The 24,780-nt window shown below is 37.6% G+C and overlaps 1 long non-coding RNA gene across 10 annotated transcripts in view; it reads left to right on the top strand.

Moving 5' to 3' along the window:
* LOC144455913 (uncharacterized) overlaps positions 1 to 24,780 on the top strand; it is a 390,611-nt gene that overhangs the window by 229,218 nt on the left and 136,613 nt on the right. For 4 of the 10 annotated variants that reach the window (XR_013484766.1, XR_013484763.1, XR_013484761.1 and 1 more), the window contains 3 exons: positions 1,829 to 1,885; positions 4,035 to 4,169; positions 9,055 to 16,651. This is a non-coding gene — a long non-coding RNA (uncharacterized LOC144455913). Of the gene's footprint in view, positions 1 to 1,828; positions 1,886 to 4,034; positions 4,170 to 9,054; positions 16,652 to 24,780 lie in introns of those variants that run through there. The other 6 variants (XR_013484769.1, XR_013484767.1, XR_013484764.1 and 3 more) reach the window with 2 other exon arrangements.

Raw genomic sequence — 24,780 nt, 5'->3', positions numbered from 1 at the left:
TACTGTTGTTTTTGGATGGTTTTGCTTTTATTTTGTGTTCAGCATTAGCAGAAGAGATTATTTCAAAAAAGTTCAGAGTATACTAGCATATCCTTGGTCCTCAATTGCTAAACTGTTTCTCTCCTGGCTGGGCCAATGTCCAATAATTATTAATTCTTGTTGACTCACTGAGTGACTGATGCTTCCTTCGCACTGTTCCTTTTGCTCTGTGACCCACCCTGTATTGCCTGGTACTGACTTTGACCCATATAAACTACCCCCCTCTTCCTCCTACTCTTTTCTTCTTTGTGGATCTTATCCAGAAGGTGGGTGGGCTTAATGAGGAGGTTGGAACAGTGACAATGGTGGCTGGGTTGGCAGACATGCTTGCTCCGTGGGACTTTCCTAACCTGCACTTGGAGTTCCTTCTGGGTTATCTGGCTTCTTACTGGCCCCTCAGAAGGAGACCTACATCCCCTGTGAGAAATGCAGCTACATATCCACCCCATTGTGTTCTGCATTCTCTTGGTAATGTCAGCACTTGTTACATCCTGGAAAAGCCTAATGCAGGTGATTCAGACATGTAAAAACTGGCCTCAGGAGGTGGCTCTGGCATATGCAGCTGCTGTATGCCCAGCTGAAATGGGGCAACTGCTGGTATGGCAGGCAGAACAAATACTGTGTGGGGGAAGCAGCTGCGGCCATGACAGTGTGGTGTAAGCAGCCTGAGATCAGGGCTGCCAGTCAGCAGCAGCGTAGTGGGCACAACGCAGGGAAACCTCAGCTGCAGTGTCAGATACAAGAAAGGCTGTCTGTGGGAGGAAGGGAAGAGAAGAGGGGGTGGCATAGAGATGGGAAACAAATGTAAATCACTGTTTGACTCAGTTTCTAGGAAGTTTGATTCTTGTGAAAAGACAAGATTATCTTTTGTTATATCAAAACACAAACTATGAATTCCCAGAGATAACCTAATATTTTTATTGGCACTAATATTCGTATTGAAGGCTTTGTCAATGTTCTGTCTTAAGGAGACAGTTTATATTGCAAGCCTTTCTTTTTTCTGTTTAAAAATGTATAGGTAATAAATACAGATTACAAAGAACTAAAGGTTTTCTTTCAGGATTTGAAACCAAACAGATAGATTTTATTACTCTTTTCTTATTAGCACAAATCTTAAGGGTTATCCCTTGGGATGGGGTCTCTGGCAGTATATTAACGATAACATTAATGGGAAAGAGAAACGTCGCTTTGCTTTGATAGCCCATCTTTGTGCGCAACATGTGATGATGTCACTGTTTAGCAATGAAGGTCTCATGCTGTTGTACTGGAGACTGGAGGACTGGAATTTTAGTACCACAAGCCTGACCCAGCTCTAGAGACGGCATTTGGCATATTTCTCCTTGTTTTATTGTGCCCACTTTGTTATTGTTTGGGTTAGGCTGGCCTGAAATAAAGGATTCAGAAGCAATAAAGATGAATATAGACTGTCTGGTGTTTGAGGGTTAAGACTTTTTTTGTGTGTGTAGAGTTACAGTATGGTTATTTAATAGGGAATTCTCACATATGGGGGTGAAAAAATTATAACCTAAGAACTGATAATAATATAAGTAAATTGGGTAGATTTTTTTTAAACCTACTATAGATTTTATTTGCAGCTGAATATTTAACAGTTTATTGGGTGAGGCCTACAGGCTTGAAATTGCACGTCTATGAATTTAAGCATCCCATCTTCAACACCTTGTATCCTGTTCCACTGTCTTTGCTATTTTTTAACTTGCAGCAACAGACGAGGGGCTCTTAAACCATCTGTTAACCTTTTTTTTTTCCTTTTTTTTTTTAAACCATGCAGAGTCGCTTAAGGCAAGAAGACCCAGAGCAAGCAAGACTGAAACAAAAAGCAAAGGAGGTAAGCAGAGCTGGAGATCATTACATTTGACATTTCAAGGCTTGAACCTATTAATTTTTTATGCCTCGCTACTTGTATATCATTAATAAAAATCTGACTAAAAACTTTTTAGGGTGTTTTTGTTGCTTTGCCTTTGATCTTAGTGTTTGCAAACGAATACGTTAATCCATGTGAAGCCTAAGGAGCTTTTATAAGAGAATTTTCCATCCATTACATTTTCATTTTAACGTAGGTAGACATAGCCTTTGTTGGGTTGTTGATGACCGCAGCATTAGCTTTTGGCGGGAGGCATATCCTTTTGTCTGACTATAAAATGTCACTTACTAGGAATGTGAAACTTCGTCATCAATTTTAGGGCTAAATTAATTTCTGTAACAGTGAGCAATGTGGTTGCTTAGAGTCTTGCATTTTGTGGGAGATATTTGGAATTCTATTCAGTCATTAGCCAGAGTCATTGTAGTCCAAAAAATAATCAAATAAGTGTTTGCTTTTTGGTTATTGAAGTTTCACTTAGATTACATTATGAAGAAAGACAAAAAAACCGAATGTAATTATCCCTTTTCCTCTAAATTTCTGTTTCCTGCTAATGTAACAGCTGTATGAGATTCCATTGCACTAGGCGCAATGAGTTACAAAGCAATGCATGTGACAAATTATGTTTTATCTATTTTTCTAATTTGTTTTCTTTGTTTTCTGTCAAAATTTTATATTTCCTGAACACATATATGGTAATAAGTATGGTTGAGGTTTTTTTAAGCTCTGTTGAGGTGTGTGGACTGTTTTTCCTTCAACTTGAATAGTTTAAAAATCTAAAATGAAGTCAAAGGATTACCTGGACTTTTGAATAGCATTTGAAACTTGGAAATGCCATTAATATACGTAACAAACTATGTTTAACTAAATGGACATGGTACTTGAAATATCATTTATCCTCAAATGTCATTAGGACAGAGGCATGGCATAGTGAATAGAGGACCAGCCTTTCAGGTGGAAGATCTGGATTCAAGTCTTCCATCAGAAGCTTGCTAGCTGTGTGACTATGGGCAAGTTACTTAACCTTTCAATGCCTCAGGGATTTCCACATTAGGAATTCTTCATAACTATGAAATCGAAGGTTTGGGATCCCTTCACCAAAAATAAAATCATTAGTTTTACATAATGTGAGAAAAATTGAAGTCAGTGAAGTGGGGTATGGTCAACTGTTGACAATTCAGGTTGTGCTTTGGTAGTGAAAATAGGACCTTCTTTAGACATCAATGTTTATATCAGCTGTATAGCTCATGGCTTGTTTGATTGTTTTCTTCTTCTAAGTAAAATTTTTAAAATGTTTATAATTTTCTGAGATGATGTGAAGCTAATGATTCAGATTTTTTTTTCCTTGAAGAGATGAAAAATTCCATTATGCTACCACATTATCTAATTTCAGCAAAAATAAAATTAATTCACCCTAGCACCCATAAAGGAATGAAGATTAGAATGAGTCACATGAAAATGTGGAACAGTTCTTGAGTGATGCTCTGAAAGAGGTGAAATGGAAAACCTGGTTAATTTTTAATCCCACTAGAGGGAGTGATATGAATACACATGTATAGATATATATTCTTGTTTTTTATTTTTTTTAAATGTTTTAGGCAGTTGGGGTTAAGTGACTTGCTCAGGGTCACACAGCTAGTAAGTATCAAATGTTTGGTCTGAGGCCACATTTGAACTCAGGTCCTCCTGACTTCAGGGCTGGTGCTCTATCCACTGCGCCACCTGGCTGCTCCAATATATATTCTTAAAATGAGAATGTTTATGTGCCAAACCTTGACTGAGTCAACATTTTGGTGGTAACCATCTTAGCCTTTCCCAAACCAAATAGCCATGGTGGTTTTGAGTAGGATTTACTCTTCTGGAATTAGGCTATTACTTCATTGGTGGTGGGTAAGCTTAAACTGGGTGTAAATCTAATAGGTTCAAAGGATTTGGAGCTAGAAAGAACCTTAGAGGGCATCTAAGCCAACCCATTCATTTTTCAGATGAGAAAACTAAGGTCCAGTTAAATGACTTACTCAAGGTCACATAGCATCTTTTATTCTTTGGTCTTATTTCTTTCCCTCCCTTTGAACGAAGAAATTTAATTTTCTGATTTCTACGTGTTGCCTTGCAGGCAGCTGTCACATGCAGAGGAGTTTCGTTTTTCAAAAGCAGAAGGTCTTGAGAATGAATTCAATCCTCAGGTTCCTGTTTTAAAACTGGATGCCTTCTGTATGCAGAGCCCTATAGCATTATGGGTACTACACAGGTAGAAGAATACATATTCCTTGCACTGATGAAGTGCATAAGTTAGTGGGGAAGATAAGAGATAAACACAAATGACCGTGACACAAAATGAAATGTGATGTGTTGAGCAGCATTAAGGGAGGTACAAAGTGCCACGGAAGATCCAAGGGAGAGATTAATCAATCAAAAGATATTTATTAAATGTCTGCTATGTACCAAGTATTATGCTAGACCCTAGGGATACCAACGTAAGACAGTCCCTACCCTCAAGGACCTTCCATTCTACTGGGGGAATAGACTATATTCACAAATAAGTAAGTACAGCATGTATTTAAATAAGCACAAAGGGATCCAGGGCATGTGTAGACAGGGCATCAACTGTGGGACCAGGAAAGGCCTCTTTGAAGAGAATGAAAATTGAACTGAGTCTTGAAGAGTGTTAGGGATTTCCAAGAAGCAAAGGTGAAAAGGGAGAGACCACTCACAGACTCTTTGACTTTAGCTCAGTTAGAAATTCCACACTTCATAAGTAATTTTTATGATGAGAAATCAATTATTGCAAATGAATTTGCAGGAGAAGAATCACTTAGTTATATGGAAACCTATGAATATCAGGAATGCCACACTACGTTAGACTAATGTTGTCCCCAACTCAAGATTCAATCTCTGATAGAGGTACCAGTGAATAACGCAATAGACATTGTGATATACTCATAGGCTTGGAATATACCCTGCTGAGAGCTGGATTAAGGAAAGCTGAGCACTGTAGAATTAACACTTTCAAATTGTGGTGCTAGAAAAGACCTTTGAGAGTTCCTTGGACAGCAAGGAGATCAAATCAGTAAACATTTAAAGAAATGAACTCTGACTATTCATTGGAAGGACAAATACAGTATTTTATCACGTAGTTGTTTTTTTACCCTGTTTTTTTTCAGTCCAAAAATTTGTTTATAACCTTTCATCACATAATCATCAGACGGCATTATTCTGTTTATCACACCACTTAAAAAGTAAATAGAGCAGCAATGTATTCACCACTAGCATATGGATATGCATTTATCTCTCCTGCTTTGTGAGTCGTGAGCCTAGAATTCTAAGTGCACGCACCTTGTCAGTATATTTCCAAAAGCTGACTTGCATGGTTCGTTTAGAGTGCTGCAGTACTAACAGTATTGTCACTCAACCCAATGAAAATCTGAAGGCACAAGGAAAACAGTGGATAGGCGAAGCTGCCATGTGATATGGTAAGGCTTGTATCTTCTTGTGCTAGCTAAACTGTGCTGTTTGTCTTCCAGTGATACAGTTTAGTAATAAATGATTTTTAAGTAATACTGGCACAATTTTTAAAAGCTTCACATAATGGTCACACCTCGCTTTTTTGCAAAAAAAAAATTGGCATAAAATCTGTGACAATTATTCAGTGAAATATGGTACTATAGCTGAAGCTTAAATACTTTGGCCACCTAATGAGAAGATAGGACTCATTGGAATGGTGCTGAGAAAGACTAAAGGCAAAAGGAGAAGGGGATAGCACAGGATGAGATGGATAGATAGTATCATGGAAACAACAAATATGAATTGGGACAGACTTTGGGAGACAGCAGAGGACAGAAAGGCCTGGTGTGCTGTGCTCCATGGGATCATGAAGAGTTGGACATGACTGAAGGACTGAACAACAACAACAAATCCCCCTTTTCCTTTAATCATTCTTTAAAAATTAGCTTCAAAGCTAGGTGATTAAAAATTATGTTTTTACTTAGACCATAAACAGCTTGAGTTTTCATAAAACTTCATTATTTCTATTCCAATTCACATACTTCCTGCCAAAAAGAGCTATAATATATGTATGTATATATATATATATATATATATATATATATATATTTCCCTTTGAAATTAAAGCGTATCATAGTTAATTTTGTTTTGAGATTTTCTTTTTTTGAGAATTTTGCTCTTTCACTTAGACATTAGTAATCTGGAGAGACTTTTCCTGAGTATTTTGTAAAACTAGAAATTCTGCTCGTATATGGTTGTCCTAAGGTCAGAAGATGTTAACCATTTGACTCTTGTGTAGCAGATTTCCCAATATAAGATACTATGACGTTTACACACAGAAATAGGATTGAATTTACTAGGCATACTTTCTCTGGTCTTTGTTTCTTTCTCTAAGATTTAGGCCTACAATTCAGGTAGCTTGTAACAAATGGGGATGATGCTTTGTAACAGAGCGCATTGTTGTGCAGTCGTTTTAGTTGTGTTGGACTCTTTGTGACTCCATTTGGGATTTTCTTGGCAAAGATACTGGCATGATTTGCCATTTCCTTTTCCAGTTCATTTTTACAGATGAGGAACTGAGGCAAATGGGATTAAGTCACTTGTCCAGGGTCACCCAGCTAGTAAATGTCTGAAGCTAGATTTGAACTCAGGAAGATGAGTCTTCCTGACTTAAGGGCAGGCTCTCTATCTACTGTGCCACCTAGCTGCGCATACCAACAGAGCACATAGCAAGAGATAAATTTCCTTCTACATCCAGACTTGTCAAAAAGAATAACTGCTGCCTATTTTTAGTGACTCAGTTGGCACAAATGATACTGTACAAAAGTATTCATTGGATCATAGATCAAAATCAATAACCATTTATTAAGGACTTGCCTATAGGGACAGGCATGAGGCTAAGCATTTATGGATACAAAGAAAAAGAAAAAGTAGTGTCTGCACTCAAGGAGTTTACATTCTAACAAGGGAGACAACATGTACATAAAACATTCATATAGAGTAGATAGAAAGTGATTTTTTGAGGGAAAGGCACTAGCAGCTCAGAGAACTGTGAAAGGCTTCCAGCAAAAGGTGGTATCTAAGCCTAGTCTTAAAGGAAGCCAGGAATTCTGAGAGGTTGGGGTAAGGATGGTAAGCTTTCAAAGCATGGAGGACAGTCAGTGCAAAAGCATGGAGACAATGGATGTGTTAGAAATGGTAATAAGCCAGTATGGCTGGACCATAAAGATTTTGATCAAGAAACTAAGGACATATGATGTACTTCTTTCCCACAGCCCATTGAGGGCAAAGGATGCAAGGGAACAGTTGAAACCAGGCAGAGCAAGAGATGCAGAGTGGTATAAGCCAAAAGTCCAATTTCTATCCTCTATAAAGAAAGGTATTGGGAGGAGTTTGGTACTCTACTCTCCAGCCCTGCAATGAAAAGGGAGTGGAGGCTAAGGAAGGTAGTGTCAGTCAAGGCTTAAGCTGGTAGCATGATGATCAGATTAAAAGTGATAAGCTCAACTTGGGAGGGGCATCTTTTTCCATGGAGGTAAAACTAGACAGAACAGAAATAAAGAGTATAGTGAGATATGTTATATTAGTGATAAGGGGCTTCAATTATCCAGGAACAAAGGAGCTCTCTCTGCCAAAAGCAAAGAAGCTAATAACTTATTGACTGGCCTTAGTAATAATTTCACCCTTCAAAAGGTAAAAGAATCATCAAGGGAAAATTCTATGCTGGCTATGATTCTCACTAATAGGGAGGCATTGACTATTGGAGTGGACATGATGGGAACCTTGGGGAGACGTGATCACTCCTTCCCAGGTTTGTAATAGAAGAGAAGAAAGCCAGGCATAGCCTGACATACTCTTAGACTCTGAGAAAGCAGATTTCAAAGAGTTCAAAGGTAGGATAGGTAAAATTCTGTAGACCAAAATTCTATAGGAGAAATCAGCCCAGGAGGGAAAGAAAGGAAACTCTCAAGAATAAAATTCTGAAGACACAAAGGTCAGTGATTCCACTAAGGAGAAAAAATGAGAGTTGTCTAAAGAGACTGACATATATACACAAATAACTTAGATTTTAAAAAAATATTCGATTAATTTAACATACATTTATAACATTCCACTGCCTCCTCAATAGAACAACAAACACAAACAAAAAAAGAAAATCCTCATCATAAACATGCATAGTCTAGCAAAACATATTCCCACCTTGGCTATGCCTGAAAAGGCTGCGGCTATGCCTCTCTGCATTTTAAGTTCATTATCCCTGTAGTAGTAGAAGGATGGCATGTTTCATTTTCTCTCTTGTGGACTTACGGTTTCTAACTTTGATTTTAAAAAGTTATGAACAGAATATGGAAGTAAGGTTAGGTAACAATATGAATATATGAACACAGCATGAGTGGTTCTGTAGAAATAGGCCCATATGTACAAAATATTTATAGCAATTTGTTTTGGGGTGGCAAAGAACTGGAAACTAATGGGGCATCCATTAGTTGAGGTATTGGCTGAACAATTATGATGCATGAATACAATGGAGTGCTATTGTGCTATAAGAAATAACTAAAGGAACAGTTTTAGAGAAAGTTGGGAAGACTTGTATGAATTTATACAGTATTTGAACAGAATCAAGAGAACAATTTATAAAACGACAACATTGTAAAAACCAACAACTTTGAAAGTTTTAAGAACTCTGATCAATGAATGACCAACCATAATTGTTGGGGACCTCCTAACAGAAAGGTGATACATTCAAGAAGTAAAATGAAACATAACAAATTTTGGATATAGCCAATATGGGAATTCATTTTTCTTGACTATGCATATTTTTAACAAGAGTTTTGTTTTTCTTTTTTAAATAGGAGGAAGTGGGAAAGAGAAAAAATTCTTGTTAATTAAAAAAAAAGAAAAGTAGTGTTAGGTGTGCTAAAGGTCAGAATAAGCTAAGGCTGTTGGAAGAAGCTGTGAACAAAAAATGTGGTGCTGGGGAGTTTGGGTTTTTTAAAAACTTTTTTGGTGGTAAAGAAGAGAATCAAAGAAGGGTTAATATTGCTGCTTGGAGTAGTTGGAATGATGATAACTGACAGCAGCAAGAAAGCAAAGCTGTTCAGTTCTTATTTTGTTTTTGTTTTCTCTGTCAGGGAGAATGAATTTTGCACTGGAAAAGAAGTAGCAAAAATGGCTCACAGGGAGTTGACCATCAAGATGAGTAAGAAGCTGATAAGAGACCGTTGATGAACTCGAGTGACTTGGTCCAGATGAATTTCATCAGGGATTCTCAGTCTTGAGTCCTCAGAGGTTGAAAATGGACAAGAATCCCTTGTCCATCGATAAATTTCATGGGGATTTGTGAACTTAGATGGGAAAAATTACATCTTTATTTCAATATAATTATCTTCCTTTATAAGCCTATGTATTTTATTTTATGCATACATTATCCTAAATCTGGTTTCATCAGACTGCCAAAGTCCTACATGACACAAAAAAGGTTAAGAACCCCTGAACTGCATTCTTGGTGACTGAAAGAATTGGTGAATATGATTGCTGATATTCTGTCAATGAAATTTTAAAGATTGTGGAACTTAGGAAAGGTAATGCAATCCCAGAGAAAGGCAAATGTGCCAGTTTTCAAAATATGGAAGAGAATAGAGTCTGCAAAATATGGACCAGTGAGATTGCCTTATATTTCTGGGAGGATCCTGGAATCAATCATTAAAGAGATGATCAATGAATATCTAAAAAAGGGAAATGGTGATTATAAAGTGCCAGTCTGGCTTCATCAAGAAAAGGTCACTCTAGACTAAACTTATTTCCTTTTTTTATAATGTTACTAATTTGATACATAAGGGGAAGTCTGTGGGTAAATATAGTTTACCCAGATTTTGCCAAAGCACTTGATAAAATACTTTGATTATTCTTTTGGAAAAAATGCAGAGATATGGACTAGATCATAATATAACATATAATTAGATAAACTCAGAACTGGTTGAATGGCTGCACTTAAAATGTAATCCTGAATAGTTCAATGTCAACTTGGAAGGAGATCTACAGTAAAGTGTTCCAGGATTCTGTCTTTGGCTCTATGTGATTTAACTTTTTTTAAACAATTGGTTAGAAGCATAGTTAGCTTATCACATTTGAAGATCACACAAATCTGGGAAAGTTAGAGCTAAACACTAGATAACAAAGTCAAGATCCAAAAAGATCTTTACAGAGGTCAAGGTTGCTTGAAAAAATCTTGTACTGTACTGAATCTAAAAAGATGAATTCCCATAAGAATAAATGGAAAGTCTTGTGTTTGAGTTTTAAAAAAATCAAAATCTTGCTTATGAGGTGGAGATATTTAATTAGATAGCTATTTATTTGAAAGAAAAAAAAAGATCTGGACTTTTCCCATAGATTGTGAGTTCATGATGAGTCAGCACTGTGATAAGGCAGCTAAAAAAGCTAATGCAGTCTTGGGTTGCACTAAGAAAGGCATAGCTTCTAGGAATAAGAAGATGATGGTGCCCCTGTGTGCTTCCTTATCCAGACCACATCTAGAGTACTGTGTGTAATTCTGGGTTCCATGATTTTGGAAGGGTATTGGTAGGCTTCCAGAGATTCTAGAGGTGGATGGCCAGAATGGTGAAGAGCCTTGAGTCCATGTCATGAGTATTAATTAGTTAAAGAAACTTGGGGACATTTAGCCTAAGGAAGACTCAGGAGGGACATAATAGCTATATTCAAATATTTGTAGGACTGAGTCATGTAGACATTTTAGACTTATTCTGTTTGGTTCCAGAGAGCAAAACCAGGAACATAGATTTAGAGAGAGAGGGACCTTCAAGGTCACACAGTCCACTCCCTCATTTTATCATTTTAAGAAGCTGAGGCCCACATTTCTAAAATGTATAGAGAACTAAGTCAAATTTATAAGAATACAAGTCATTCCCCAACTGATAAATGGTCAAAGGATACTAACAGGCAGTTTTCAGATGAAGAAATTAAAGCCATCTATAGTCATATGAAAAAAATGCTCTAAATCACTGTTGATTAGAGAAATGCAAATCAAAACAACACTGAGGTACCACATCACACCTATCAGATTGGCCAACATGACAAAACAGGAAAATGATAAATGTTGGAGAAGATGTAGGAAAATTGGAGCACTAATATATTGTTGGTGGAGTTGTGTAATGATCCAACCATTTTGGAGAGCAATTTGGAACTATGCGCAAAGAACTATAAAAATGTACATACCCTTTGACCCAGCAATGGCTCTTCTAGGGCTGTATCCCAAAGAGATCATAAAAATGGAAAAAGGACCCACATGTACAAAAATATTTATAGCAGCTCGTTTTGTGGTGGCAAAGAATTGAAAATTGAGGGGGTGTCCATCAGTTGGGGAAGGGCTGAACAAGTTGTGGTATATTAATGTAATGGAATACTATTGTGCTATAAGAAATAATGAGCAGGCAGACTTCAAAAAAACTTGGAAAGACTTGTATGGACTGATGCTGAGTGAAGTGAACAGAACCAGGAGAACGTTGTACACATAAGAGCCACATTGTATGATGACTAACTTTGAAAGACTTAGCTCTTCTCAGTAATGCAAGAATCTAAGACATCTCCAAAAATCTCATGATTTAAAATTCTATCCACATCCAGAGAAAGAACTGTGGAATTTGAATGTAGATCAAAGCATACTATTTGCTCCTTTTTTTCCCCTTCTGTTTTGTTTTGTTTTCTCTTTCTTGTGGTTCCTCCTGTTGGTTCTAATTCTTCCTTACAACATGACTGGTGTGAAAATATGTTTAAAAAAGAAAGAAAGAAAGAATCTGAGGCCCAGAGAGATTTAATGACTTTCCCAAGACCACAGGCAGTAAGTAGTAGAGTCAAGTTTTAAACTCACATCCTTTGTCTGACTCCAAATACATCACTCTTTCCACTGTACCTTGATGTAAGAGCAAATCTTAGAAGCTGAAAAAGAACAAAATTAGATTAGATGACAGTAAAACAATCAGACTCCATGAGACATCAAGAAAGATTAGAAGAAAAGAAAAAGATTGAAAAAAATAGAAGAAAATGTAAGACATCTGATATAAAAAATAATTAACCTGGGAAATAGTTCAAGAAGAGAAAATGTTAGTCACTGGAAACCATGTTTTAAAAAAGGCCTAGAAACGATATTTCATGAAATCACAAATGAAAACTGTCTAGATCTATTAGATGCAGAGGAAAGAGTTAAAATAGAAAAATTCTACCAGTTACCTTCTGAAAGAAACACCAAAATAAAAACTCCTAGGAACAACATAGCCTAATACAGGAGTTTCTAGGTCAAAGAAAATACTGCAAACAGCCACATAAAAAGAACACAAGTTTTAGCAGCTACAAATATTAAAGAATGGAAAATTTGGAATACCATATTCTAAAAGGCAAAAGACATAGTCTTACACCTTACCCAGCAAAACTGAGTCTACCAAGACGTGAGGTGGGGACACAATGGTTGTTGAACCTATGGGAGCTGGAGAGAGAGAGAGAGAGAGAGAGAGAGAGAGAGAGAGAGAGAGAGAGAGAGAGAGAGAGAGAGAGAGAGAGAGAGCAAAGTTCAGGTTGGAGCCCTCGGATATGACAAGCCAAAGAGGTCAGGACAGCTGATGACGATGTAACAAATGAGACCAAGAAGGAATGATCAAGAGATTTATGAAAAGCCATAAAGAGAATGAGGACTGAGAAAGGCCTTTCAATCTAGAAATTAAGAGATTATTTTTAACCATGGAAAGGGCAATATCAGTCAAGTGGAAAGGTCAAAAGCCAGATGTTAAGGGGTTGAGACACAAATGGGAGGAGAGGAAAAGAGTTTAGAAAGCTTTTGCTAGGACCTTGGCAATAAAATGGAGGAAAAAATATAGCATGATAGCATAGGGGGATAGTAGGATGAAGGGAAGTTTTTTCTTTGTTTTGTTTTTTTAAGGATGGGTGAAATTTGGGCATAGTCAGCAAGCATATGAGTAGTAGCAAAGAAGAGAGATGTAAACCAGACTTGAGATTTGGAAAAAGGTAAATGGCATTAGAAAAGACATTGGGGGAAATAAGGACAGCATAAAACTGAACTGGTTAATTAAGAGTGTCATGATTTTGAAGAGAGGAAATTTAGGCCAGAGCAAAGGTGGTGGCCTGGGAAAGCAGGAAGGGATAGAATGTGGTAAGGATGAAGAGTAAGTTTAGGAGAAGTGAAGTTCAGTGATAGGTGGAAGAGTAGGAAGGAAGATGGAAAACTTGTAGATGATAAGATGCAGGCATGACAATTCAAGTTTGTGACTAAAATAGAGAGAAGGTGTTAGTAACATGGGAAGTAAAGAGGTTGATAAACTTGAGTAGCCAGCATGTTTAAGGACACATTATGTTGAATTCCCAAGTACAAAGTAACAGGCAGAAGAGAAAGACTTTGAGCTCTTTAAGAAAGGGAATGATCTGAGGTCTGGTAGATAACTGCTTCCAGGTATTGCCAATAATCTGAATAAATACATCTGAATAATTTACTGAGCGATGGTATAAGGAAGAAGGGTATGGATGTGGTAGTAAGGAGTTAGGACTGACTGTACCTGCTCCTCTTCCTCTGGGCTCAGTATGGCTGGGAACATGAGATTTTAAGGATCATCCAGCGTTGAAGAAAGTGGGTAGGGATGTAGTATCTTCCAGAGGGAACCAGAGTCTCATGATTACAAGGAAATGGATAGAGTATGAGAAGCTGTCTAATATGAAAGGCAATTTGTTAACAATAGATGAATTCAATATTCATTTAACAAGCATCTATTAAATGCACATTATGTTCAGGGCATTGTGCAAAGCACTGGGGATACAGAAACAAGAAAGGAAACAGGCCCTGCTCTCATGGGACTTACATTCTTCTAGGGACACAATGGAGGAGTAAGACAGTGGGATAAGGACACAGGAGGGGTAGGGCTGTGGCAAATGGAAACAAAGGAGCAGGAGATGGTAGCAGGGGAAGCGAATTTTTGTTTAAGCAGCCTTGGATTCTGAATCACAGGAATTCAAAGGGGAGAGAAGGAGGGGGTTTGTTGGCCATAAGACAGCAGAAGGCTAAGAGAAGACAGTCCAGAAGGGAAATCTAGTAAGCAGGAGATAAAGTGTGACTGAAGTATAGAGGAGAGATTTTGGATGGATATATATACATACACACACACATACGTGTATATATACATATATCTGTATATATACACACCATATATGTATAATACATAAAAATATACACATAATACACACATACACATACATGTATGCATGCATGTATGTATATGTGTATGATGTATGTATGAGTTGTATGTGTTAAAGTAATACTCATAGAAAATGATATTTGAGAGAGAGAGAGAGACAGACTTTTAGTAAGAATTCATATCTGTTTATTCTTATAAAAGTCATCTAAAGTAAATCATAGAGAGGCAGCATGGTGAAATGGATTGAGAGCTTGCCTCAGAGTCAGGAAGATCTGTTTTCAAGTCCTCCCTCGGACATATACTCGCTGTGTGACACTGGGCAAGTTAATTCACCTCTCCACACCCCAGGCAGCTCTCTAAGACTTCCAGCTACAGAGAAGGCATTGATCTGCATTAGCAAAGGGAGCTCCCTACACTGATAAAATTACAGGTCTGATTTTTTTTTTAAGGTCAGTCACAAACCATGTATTCAGTTTGTGTTTAAATTTTTTTTTCTTACATACTGATAAACTCAGCAGAGTCATAATTAGCAATATTTTCACCTGGGACAAGCAGTTGTGGGATGGGGGGAAGTAGTGGGAGAGGTTTCTGGGAATGCCATCGTGGCAAAGGAAGCTGGCCTTGGGACACTGGGATCATTTCATGCTGCTGAAAAGATCTTCACCACAGCACCTATCTGCTGTGGTGGTGGTGGTGGTAGGGGGAAGGGACCAAAGGTGTAGTCACTGTTGGGGAAGATGTATGCATTTTAAACTTTAAACTCTCAGATTTCTGCAATGTTACAAGTATGTTCACCACAAAGTGTTCCACCACTGTCAGTAGCTGGCCAGGGGAAGGAGAGCATCTGTATTGCTTCCGGGGTCAGGGTGACAGGGCAGAGGCACCTTTGGGAAGGTGCAGTGAGTGCCATATAAATTTCCCTTCTCTGAGCCACAGTTCTTGCTGTCTTGGCATTTAGAGCTCTGGTACTCTGTCTCAAAGTCCATTTTTCTTGATTTACAGGGATAGGGACTGGACCTGTGATTTCATTTAGGAAACTTCTAGGTAAAGGAATTCCTTTTACCAATGCATGCTGGTACCTTGTCTTCAACTTATAGTCTTAGAGAATTGTTCAGAGCACTGAGGGTTAAGTAACATGGTCATATAGCAAGTATATGTCAAAGGAAGGACTTGAACCCAGGTCTTCCTGACTCTGAGGCTGGCTGTCTATCCACTATGACATGCTTTTTCTTGATTCATACTGACTGTATTCTCCTAACCTGTATTTTAACCAAATTAAAGGTATACACAATATATAAAATATCAACTTATATAATTGATAGCTGCATCTCTTTTATAACAGTATAGTAATAAAAACAGATAGAAATTAAATTTTATTGGAAGAATGCTCAGATAGAGCTGTGATTTCTTCACTGTCTGTATTGCCTTCAGGCGTGCAGGTTGCAATCTACCTATGCCTTCTCATCCTGTGAGACTCTTGTCATTCTCTTCTATACATCCTTCACAGAGGACATACCTCATGTGCTGGGAGGCTTCCTTTAGACCCTGACACTATGCAGATGCCAGTGGAACACACAGGGGGACATAGTATCTTTTCACTCACTCTGGCCCTGAGAATGGCTTACCTTCTCTTCAGGTCATATGGCCTCTCCACATATTTTACAATGTTTTTAGTGCTCACTTCATTGGTGGTTCTGGTGGCTTATTCACACCCACTATGCATCTCTTCATTTCTTTCTGGGTGACCTGAAACTTAATTCTTTGGAGACTGGTATTCCATGATTCACTATCATAGATAGCATCCTAGAAGAATAGCAATGTTAAGAAGATAGGGCTTTACTTCATGGAGAATCTTGGAGTTGTTAAAAGTACTGTGCTGTTTCCTTAATGCAATCCAGCCTTTTGTCGTTCTCCTGTTCAATTCTGTGCCGAGTTCACTGTCCATCTGAAGTGACTAAGATATTTGTATTATTGGGTTGTCTATATGGGCTGTCCATCCAACTGCATAAAATAGTTCAAATATTAGGCATTCTTGCTAGACATGGTGACATGCACCTGTGATCCCTGATACTGGGAAGGCGGAAACTGGAGGATCCCTTGGGGTCAGGATTTCTGAGCTTCAGTGGGCTAAAAATATGATAAGTTCTCTGGTCTGGGGAATGGGTTCTTAAGGAGGGGTGAACTGGCTCAATGGAATGGGTCAGACCTCCTGTGCCACTCAGAAGGAGTATTAGCCTGTGAATGGCCATTGCATTTCTAGCTTGGGGAGAACATGGAAACTTGACCCCCCAAAAATTAGGCATTCTTTAAAGAATCTTTACATTGATACTTTCCCCCCCCAAATTTATCACTTCTCAATCATCCCATCCTACAAAAGCACTTGTTATTGTTTTAAAAAAAAAGTATAATCAAGCAAAATAAGCCAAAACATCAAGAGGGAAGAAGTGGTCATGTTTCAACATCAGTTTTAAAGGGTCAAGATTGGCCATTGCATTGACCTGAACAATGATGTTTTTAGTTTTGTTTTCCTTTATGTTATTATAATTATTGTGTATATTATCTTCATGTATATATAGGATATATATATATATATATATATATATATATATATATATAACTATATACATAGTTCTGTTCACTTTGTTTCACATCAGTTCATACAAGTGTTCCCAAGTTTTTCTGAATTTGTTGTGTTTGTTGTTTCTTGTGACACAGTAATATTGTGTTAAAAAAATACCTTTGTTGTTTTTCAATCATGTCCAACTTTGTGATCCCATTTGGGATTTTCTTGGCAATAACCCTGGAGTGGTATGCCATTTCTTTCTCCAGGTTATTTTACAGATGAGGAAACTGAGGCAAACAGGCTTAAGTGACTTGCCCAGGGTCACACAGCTAGTAAGTGTCTGAGGCCAGATTTGAACTCAGGAAGATGAGTCTTCCTGACTCCAAGTCTGGCACTCTATCCACTGCACCACCTAGCTTCCCAAATCAATATACTACAACATGGCTATCATGTGCACTGCTATATGAGATGACCAAATGCCCTGTGAAATGTTGTTTATTTTGTTTATTTTTGCCTTTGGACACGTGATAAAACCAACTTGACCAACTCATTTATTTGCTTTCTAAAGAGAACCTGTGAGTCAACCTTCCATTTAGTGTTAACTTCCTTCTGCCTTCTGGTTTCATTTACAGCAAGAGTTTCAGGATTAACTGGACAGGAATTTTCCATTTAGAGCATCAAATTAAGGTTTATAAATGGTATGTTAACTGTGTGATTCTTAGTCCTCTTTCCTAAATCTCTGTCATTGTAACTACAGAAGCAAAAGGGGGATGCATAGGTCAGAGGGCCATTTTATATTTTTCTTTATTGCATGGGTCACTATAGTAAAGAATTCATCAATAAGTAGCCAGACTACTGATGATTAACCTCTCCGTACTTAGCTAGTGTAATCCTTTGAAAATTAAATATTATCTATTTATAGGACCATAATAAAAACCTTTCTAGCATTGTAGAACATGTCAGAACTTGCACACTAATGGTATAACCCTTTTAAATCCAAGGTTAACTCCATGCCAATATGGAGTGATGGAGGAGGACATTATGTAGACTTATAGGATTATGTGCCTTGAGGGCTAAAAGCAATCTCATCAATCAGCCATGCCCTTTGTAGACTGACTGACCTTAACAGGAGTTGGGCCTTTACAGAAAATAGAAGGAAAAGGGTGGATCACAAATTAATAATACATTAACATAATAGTGTAATATTAATTTCTCTTATTCCCCTTTTTGATTCACTTGAGAGACATAGTTGCCTCAGTGAATCACAAACTAATGTGACAAATGCTTTTATCAAGAGTTTTTTAACTAGAGGGTTTATGATGGGAAATAATGTGAAGGGAAGAAGGAGAAAGATTGATTGATGCATTGACAGGGGCCGTTGGGGGCAATCCCTTTAGCAAGCAGGCCTTACAGAGAATAACAGCACAGCCTCTTTCTCAGTAACTCATTCCCACTGTCCATTTCATCAGTCCATTATATCTTATATGTTATTATATCTTAGGGCTCAGATATCTCATCTCATATAGATAGCTGTCTGGTTTCTGAAACAACTCCTGAAGCAGTCCTCTGGTCCTCTGGAGATCTCTCCTCTTAGGCATGCTGGAGTGGGTGGGGTTTCAGAGCAGCTTCTTCTAGCTGTTTTGCTTCTCCAGTTCAGGTCATTTGCAGAGATCCCCTTTTCTGTTAAACACTATTACAAAATAGATCTTAATACAATTCAAGTTTGCTTTGCCAATAACCAGGTCAGGTAGTGAGAGCTACTTCAAACCTTAGAGCTCTAACAAGAACATTAAATTAGGAACCTCTAGACAAGAGAATTTATATTTTTCCATACCCCTTGCTTCTCTTGTCCTTATCTAAACCTGCCAGCAACAGGCTGAAGGGAAAATCTAAAAGAATCTATGAGGATCTGACTTGTAGAATGAGCCCTTTTGGTTATGAATTTGATATTTGTCGACGTAATTATGTAGGCTAAAAAGTCCCTTAAAAATTGTCATTGATTCCATCATCATTTAACTTCTAGTGTTCATCTATTTCATTCTTCACCTCAGATTCAAGTCCTAGAAAGGGAAGGAACTTCAGTTTGTTACCTATAATTGCTTTGTGATGTAAGTTAACAAATTGTTGTTGTTATATTTAAGAAATTAAAATAACAATTGAAAAATTAGAAAATTCTGAACCCAGTTTTTTCATATTTGGCACACATAATTATGTGATCTTGTTCTTTTAAAACAAAATTTTCACTCAATTTCATTATTTACTCTTGTTATTTACTTTTAGCTGCTCGGGAAGAAGGTGGCAGCAGAGCTGTGTTTGTTTTTTATCTTTGTATTGTTGTGGTTGTTTTTTGGAAACTAGGGACTTTCCAAGGTACAGGTGAGGAGATAATGCTTTCTAGGTATGGGGAACATTCTATGCAAAGGTACATAGATGGGAGATAAAATGTCATGTATGGAGAACAGTAAGTAGTCCAGCTTAGCTAAAATATAGAGTATATAAAGGAGAGTAATGTATAATAAGCCTGGAAGATAGATTGGTGCTAGGTTGTGAAAAAAAATTTAAATACCTAACAGAAAAGTTTGTATTTCATCCTAGAGGGAATAGGGAGCCATTAGAGCTTCTTTAACAGGAAAGTGACATGGTCACATCTGTACTTAAGGAATATAAGTTTGGCAGCTGTGTGGAAAATGGATTGTAGAGAGAAGAAAGTAAAATCAGGGTGATCAATTAGGAAACTATTGAAAAATTCCAGGAAAGAAATAATGAAGATCTGAATGAGGTGACCAGGCAGCTATGTGGCACAGTGGATAGGGTTCTGGGCCTGGAGTCAGGAGGATTCATCTCAGTTTACAAATGTAGGTGACCACGATGGCTGTATCCTTGATGATAATATGGAAATTAAGAAGAGGAATATTTGTGGAGGATAGATAATGAGTTCCATTTTGGACATACTGAGTTTGAGATACTTATGGGACACTCAATTGGAAATGTCCAGTAGGCTAATTAATGATTAGCGCTCAGGAGAGAACTAGGCTGGATATATAGATCTAGAGTCTTCTACATAGAGATGATAGTTGAATTTATAGTATCTGATAAGAATACCAAAAAAGGAGGTGTAGAAGGAAGAGAAGAGTGCTTGGGACAAAGCTCTGGAATACATGCATATGGTCATTCTCTTGTCATTAACATTGAAAATAGGCCCCTCTGATAATACTAAAGCATCTGTTATATCTTTATTTTTTTGCTTTTGAGGAGGGTTTTTGGGGTGTCTACTTGTTACCATTCTAGCTTCATCTATAAACACTTTTGGGATACTTTGGCTTAGTTAGGTCTTATGTGAAGTTTTCTGCAGATTCATTTTCCCTTCCCCTGCTCTTTGCTTTTTTGCAAAGTGATACAACTCACAATCTTCCACCATTCTCCTCTGTAATGTTTTGCAAATGAGTTTAAATTGATATTTCCCTTGGCTACCATAGCTATCTGCTTAGTGAAAAGATAGAGCATTTGCTAATGGAGGTGGTTTATAAGCTCTTGTGGTATCCTCATTGTTATGATTGCTTTACATGGCTTAAATTTCTATAGGAAATTGTTATAATCTGTCAATGTCTTTAAACCAGGGGTGGGAAGTCTGCGGCCTTAAGGCCACATGTGGCTCTCTAGATCCTCAAGTGCAGCCCTTTGACTGAATCCAAACTTCACAGAACAAATCCCTTTAATAGAAGGATTTGTTCTGTAAAACTTGGACTCAGTCAAAGAGCTACACCCAAGGACCTAGAAGGCCACAGGTGGCCGCAGGTTCCCCATCCCTGCTTTAAACAAATATTTTAAAGCCCAACTCAAATGCCACTTACTCTTTGTAACTTCTTTGATACCTCTGTAACCTCATTTAGCATTTTATTTTGCACTTCTCAAATACACTTGTTATATAATATTATATATACAATTATTTGCATTTTTGTCTTGTAAGTCCTATGAGAGCAAATGCAATATTTTATCTAATAAACTGTTTCTTCTAGCATTTAGTCCAGTGGCATGTACACAGTAGGAGCTTAATAAATATTTGAATGCATGATTGAATGAATAGATGAATGATGAAATATGTGGAAATCTTAGCTTCAATACTTACAGTATAGCCATGAGTAAGGGATTGAATTGTTCTGAGTCCCAGTTTTGTCAGTTTCAAAGAATGGATTCTAATACCTACAATACCCACAAGATTTTTCTTGTTTGAGGAAGGCACTTTGAAAGCCTACAGTATTACATAAAAGTTAATTACCATCATTTTTATTATTCGTATACCATTCTTGGGTTTGGATGATCAGGGACCAAACTCTCAGATTTCAAGTTTCATTCTGGAATTTATAGGCTTATCCACCAGATTTTAGGCTTGGCTGACAGGGTATAAGATGAGACTCATGTATTGAATTTTTTATTCTCTTTCATTTGGGGCTTGAATTTTGAGTATTTGTCATGAAACATTTTAAGTATCCTGGGATGCTAATTTTGTGTTAAAGGAAGCAGCATGTTTCAGTTGAAATAGCCAGGAACTGAAAATAAGGAGAAATGCATTCTAGTCCCAGATTCAACAGTCTGATCTTTCTAAAAATTGTTGTTGTTGACACAATCTTTGCATGTGAAAATCAAATGTGTGTCTATGATCATCTTGAAATAAGGAAAGGCCATGAGGATTATGGGGCAGACAGTCTTGGGAAATGCACATGCTATGTGTTTTGTATCTTTTTTAAAGTAAAAAAAAAGCATCAGTTATATATTCTGCAGGAAGAAAAGAAAAGTTAATCACAAGCATGAATTAGAGATACAAATTCTCCAACTTCCATAAAAATGGTTCATTAAGTAGGACATAAAACAGACCATATTACTGGTAGCAGGCTGAAAGAAGGATTAGCAATAATTAAGTCACCACAAGGTAATTAATAATATAAGGACTCCATATGAGAGAGGCTGTTTTGATCCCACCCACAGGATGGAAATCACTAGGAGGTGGTTACTGTTATGTTCATTTTTCATTCTTGAAAATGCTCACTAGGTATGGTATGTGTCTGTGTTAAATTAACTGAAATCTTACTGTGATTCATGAGCATTTATAATCTATCCTATTCATGTTGGTAGTTAATCATACCCTTCCTCTTGTTATTAGCTGTTTCATGTATGTTTGTTTTATCTTTCCAAATTGATTGTAAATTCCTTTTAACCAGGGCTTGTGTATTATGCTTCTGTAATCCCCACAGAGTACGACACAGAATATAAGGCACTTAGGAAACACCTAGGAAAAAAATACTTGAACTGGACTTAATCTAATATTGGGTTATGTTCTCTTATTATTTCTAAATGATAAATTTCTAAATATATTCTAAATGTGAGAGAACATTAATAATAATAATAATGATAGCTCACATTTATATAGCACGTAATATATGCCAGGCATAGTACTAAGCACTTTATAATTACTATATCATTTGAGCTTCACAACAACTCTTGGAGGTAAGTGCCATTATTATCCTCATTTTACAGGTAAAGAAACAGATAATGGCAAATAGGAGTTAAGTGACTTGCCCTGGATCACACAGCTAGTAAGTATAGGTGAGATTAGAACTCAGATCTTCCTGACTTCAGATCTGATGCTCTATCCACTGTGCCATCTCACTTACTCCATTAAGAGAAAAGAATCAAATACAACACTAAATTCCATGTTTAAAAAGGTGATGTGAGGAAGAAAAGATGATCAAGGATGAGAGCTTTAAGGGAAATGTGAAGAATTGGGTGGCTAGCAAGGTCACCTTGAAGATATGTGAAGGTAGTTATCCTGAGATGTCAGCAGTTGGGTAGAATTTGAAATATGCAGAGAAGTAAATCTGGAAGGAACTCAACAGAATGTAGGAGACAGTATCTCCTGAGCTCCAGTCCTGAATCACTACCTAATGGACATTTAAAACTGGATGTAGGTATCTCGGACTCAAAGTGTGCAAAACAAAACTCACTATTTTCCCCCCAAACCCACCCCTCTTCAGAACTTTGTTATAACTAGGGAGGGCACCATGATACTTCTGTTAACCTTGGTTCATAACCTTGGGGTCTTCTTCAACTCCTCCCTCTTCTGCACCTCATGTTTCTAATCAGTTACCGAATCTCATTTCTGTTTCTACAACATTATACCTCCACCCCTAAATTACCTTGTATATATTTTGCAAATACTTCTGTATATGTATATATATATATATATATATATATATATATATATATATATATATATATATATATATATATATATATATAGGACCCTGTTATCTCCACTAAAGGGATATAAGCTCTTTGAAGGCAAGATTATTTCATTTTGTCTCTGTATCTTGGGTATATAACAGGCATTTAACAAATGGTGGATGATCAATTGATTATATTCCCCTGCAAGACCTCAAAAGTTCACCCATTCCCCTCTTTTGCTTGACTATAAGGTCTCAATTCCATCTTGCCATCAATTAACAGATGTTTCACCTCCTTAATGCAAATAGAAATATTAGCAGCAAATGGAAGCTTGTGTTGAAATATTTTGTAGTGCTTTCTTTGTGTTGAATGTGTGTGCTTCTTTAAGGCAAAGATGCATTCATTCAACAAATATTTTTTAAAAACCTACTATACGTAATATATGGCCCTTTGCCCAGGATGACCTTTTAGTCTAATATGGGAGATAAGATTGATACATCCAGTAGAGCAGCTAGCCAGACACTGCTAGGCTGAGGCCACAGGGGCTGGTGACTTTTGACAATCCCTGTCCCTTACCTGTCCTAGTGGCTTGCTCTGGGTTCATCGCTTTGGATCTGCCTGTATCCTCAATAGGGGAGCTAAGCTCTCAGGGCTTCAGTTCCACCTCACCTCACATTCCTGAGGAACAATTCTATTTTTGACACTAATCTAAGGAGTCCTCCTCAGGACAGAGAAAAGAAGTGAAAAAGAACCTAGATGCTAACATGAATCATGTACAGAACAGGAAGTTTTATTCCCACACAAGAAAAAAAAAATTAAGCCACAAAGAATAATACTATGATTACAATCAGTTGTAAAGCTAATATTCAAGCCTTATTGATACATCTGCAGCAGGGCTACTCAGTAACTATTTTGCATTTCACCTCTACTGAGGATATCCCAGTAACGCAGAGGAGGCTCTTGCTTCCTGTCGTGATCACTTTCTCTGTAGGAAACTATCTCCCTCCCAGCTGGTTAGCCTCTGCTGGCGTTTCTGATGCAAGTACCCTGGTAGCTGAAGCCCCACTACCCTGCAGACACCAGCTGCCTTTCAAGATCTCAGAAGGCCCTCTACCAAAGGAAATAAGACAAACAGAAAGCAACCCCATCCAAGATACAGATTTTTCCTAGGAGGCTCATGACTATGTGAGGAAAAGCATCCCTGCACTGACACTCCAAAGCTCAGAGAATAGTCCTTAACATATCAAAGCCAGCAGGAAGAAAAGCTTGAGATTTCCTAACTCTAGGGAGTTCAGCTTAGCAGCCAATTAAAAGAGTCATCACTCCTGACAGGAAGTGGTCAGAGGTGAACCACTGGCAGGTAACTGTACCTGTTGAACAATTGGGGGAGGGGTTCCATCACATATCCCCCATGGGGGCAGGGTTGTACTATACTCAATTAACTACCACATGAGGAATTGTGTTTTCAGGGTCCTAAGAAAGGTTCGTAGTATTATGGGCATTCACAAGAAAAACAGAGATCCTTTGTAACTGGGGGATTCAGGGAACTTGTCATGAATGAGATGACATTTGACCTGGGCCTTGAATGATGAATAAGATTTTAGTAGAGGGAGATGGAAAAAGGGATTTGGGATGAGGTAGGGGCCAAAGGTTCAGAGGTAGAAAACTATAGGGGGGCTTCTTCAGGGAGCAGGCTTGGCTTTATTTTGGTTCGAACTTAAGGGAGTAGTGAGAAATAAGGCTAGAGATTCATGTGTGTGTGTGTGTGTGTGTGAGATGTAATAGTACAACTGACAAAATCTTAGAAAAAAAGTTACTTGGAATGAAGCCTTTTGAACCATTAACATGAAAGACCCATGAAGAAG

Source organism: Phascolarctos cinereus, unplaced genomic scaffold, assembly GCF_003287225.1.
Source record: "Phascolarctos cinereus isolate Bilbo 61053 unplaced genomic scaffold, phaCin_HiC Scaffold_2;HRSCAF=192, whole genome shotgun sequence".
In the NCBI taxonomy this organism is placed as follows: Eukaryota; Metazoa; Chordata; class Mammalia; order Diprotodontia; family Phascolarctidae; genus Phascolarctos; species Phascolarctos cinereus.
The sequence above is the reverse complement of the archived record's forward strand: the minus strand, read 5'-3'. Positions and strand labels throughout refer to the sequence as shown.